General features: G+C 47.8%; 1 protein-coding gene across 1 annotated transcript in view; it reads right to left on the reverse strand.

Annotated features, from left to right (window-relative positions):
* Nucleotides 1-2,500, reverse strand: part of LOC125027191 — a gene marked incomplete in the record, with an annotated part of 117,246 nt that overhangs the window by 2,190 nt on the left and 112,556 nt on the right.

Below are 2,500 nucleotides of genomic sequence, written 5' to 3' on the forward strand. Positions count from 1 at the left end.
CCCCACCACACCTATACCCCCTCCCCACACCTCCTCCCTTCCCTTCTCTCGCAAACTCCTCCTTCCTCTCCTTCCCCCCCCACACTATGGAGTCACTTCCCCATCCCCCCCCCTCCCTATCCTCATCACACACCTCTCCTCCTCCTCCTCCACCTTCCCTCCCCCTTCCCTCTTCTCCCCCTCCCCCCCTCCCTCCCTTCCCCTCCCACACACCCTCTCCTCTCCTCCACCTTCCCTCCCCCCTTCCCTCCTTCCCCCTCCCCCCCCCCCCCCTCTCCCTCCTCCCACACACCCTCCTCCTCCTCCACCTTTCACTCCCCCTTCCCTCCTTCCCCCTCCTCTCCTACCACCATTTATTCCCCTTCCGTCCCTCTCCTACCCTTCACCCTCCTCCTACCCCTCTTCTATCACCCCCCAGCCCCCTTCCCTTTCTCCAACTTCCTCTCCTTTCTCCCTTAACCCTCCCCCCCCCCCCCCCCCAATGGCTACGTGATGCCCCCAAAGTGACGAGTGTGTTTTTTTTTGTTTTGTTTTTTTTTGCTATTCCTTTTTCTTTACCTTCGTTTTCTACGTGTTTATTTCGTTGTTTTTTGTTTTTGTTTTTCTTAGTTAAACATACTATCGTTTTTTTTGTTTTTTTATTGATATGGTTTATTAGTATTTCTCCTGTTTTATTATTGGATGTCCTTGGTTTTATTTCCTTACTGTATTTCATCCATCCATCCATTCATCCATCCATCCATCCATCCATCCATCCATCCATCCATCCATCCATCCATCCATCCATCCATCCATCCATCCATCCATCCATCCATCCATCCATCCATCCATCCATCCATCCATCCACCCATCCACCCATCCACCCATCCACCCACCCACCCACCCACTCATCCATCCATCCGTAAATGCATCCATTTATCTATCCATTTAGTTAAATCTACGGCCTCCCTTAACAAAACACAAAGGTATGATTAAGTGAAAGTTTAGTCCAGTTATTAGCTGTCTCCGCAGATAGACAGCTGAGAACCGGTATCTATTTGGAACATAAGAGATGGGGAAAGGGAGAGATGGGGAGGGAGGGGAAGAGAGGGGGTGGGGAAAGGGAGAGGGAAGGTAGGGGAGACCAGGGGCGGATCCAGAACTACTCTGAAGAGGGGGGAGGGGGGGCAGTTGATAAAGGGGGGCGCTTATAGACCTTCGGTAATTGATTGATATTGTACCATCACTATGTTGCTGTGGGAAATCACTTTAGTTTACTTAGAGTGTTTTGAAAATTGTTTGTGGAAAGTTTTAGCCATGCTACTTTTTATACCCTGCCACTACCTCGACAGAGAAAAATTGTCATTCTATGTTTTATAATGATTTGTTTCATAATGATTTGACAGTGAGAATGGCAATTACCAATTATATGTTTTTTTGTTTTTTTTTTGGATGATCCGAGAACGATGAAGCCCATGAGGTTCCTCCGTCAGTATATCAAATATCATTTCATAGAAAAGGGGCGCCGCGCTTCAGCGAGCAGCGAGAGGGGGGGGAGGGGGGACTGCCCCCCAGGTGCCCAACCTTAAATCCGCAGCTGGGGGAGAGAAAGGGAGAGAGGGTGGGAGAGGGAGAAAAATTGGAAGAAAAAGAAAGAGAAGGGGGAAAGGAAGAGGGGCATGAAAGGGGAAAAGGGAGAGAGGGGGAAGGGGAGGGAGATAGGAGAGGGAGAAGGAAAAGGGAGAGAGAGGAAGGAAAGGGAGGGAGAGGGAGAGGGAGAAGGGGAGATAAAGAGAGAGAGAGAGAGAGAGAGAGAGAGAGAGAGAGAGAGAGAGAGAGAGAGAGAGAGAGAGAGAGAGAGAGAGAGAGAGAGAGAGTGAGAGAGAGAGAGAGAGAGAGAGAGTAAGAGAGTAAGAGAGGGAGAGAGACAGACACAGACACAGACATAGACGCAGACAGACAGACAGACAGACAGACAGACAGACAGACAGACAGAGAGACAAACAAAATTACTATCCAGCAAATGTTTTATGACTACATCTTTAATTCAATATACGTAAACCGAGCGTCAAATATCCCAAGCAACGGCAAGCTACTATGGCGACTGTGGCGACTGACTTTGCCATATTTGCCATAGGGTAAGTATCATTTCATCTTCTACGCAGCTGCAAGTTAGTTCATAAGATTGCCGATGGTTTTAGGAGGCTGAAATGCGTTTAATTAAGGGGTCAATTTTATACATGTGAAAGAAATTTTAGAAGAGAAGAAAAAGTGATACATACATACATGCAGGAAGACATGGAGATTTATGTGAACATGCGTGCAAGCAAACAAGCATGTTAAAATGAATATATGCATATGGATGCGGATATAGACACACACGCTCACATTTACACACACACACACACACACACACACACACACACACACACACACACACACACACACACACACACACACACACACACACACACACACACACACACACACACACACACACACACACACACACACACACACA

This window comes from Penaeus chinensis, chromosome 7 (assembly GCF_019202785.1).
Source record: "Penaeus chinensis breed Huanghai No. 1 chromosome 7, ASM1920278v2, whole genome shotgun sequence".
In the NCBI taxonomy this organism is placed as follows: domain Eukaryota; kingdom Metazoa; phylum Arthropoda; class Malacostraca; order Decapoda; family Penaeidae; genus Penaeus; species Penaeus chinensis.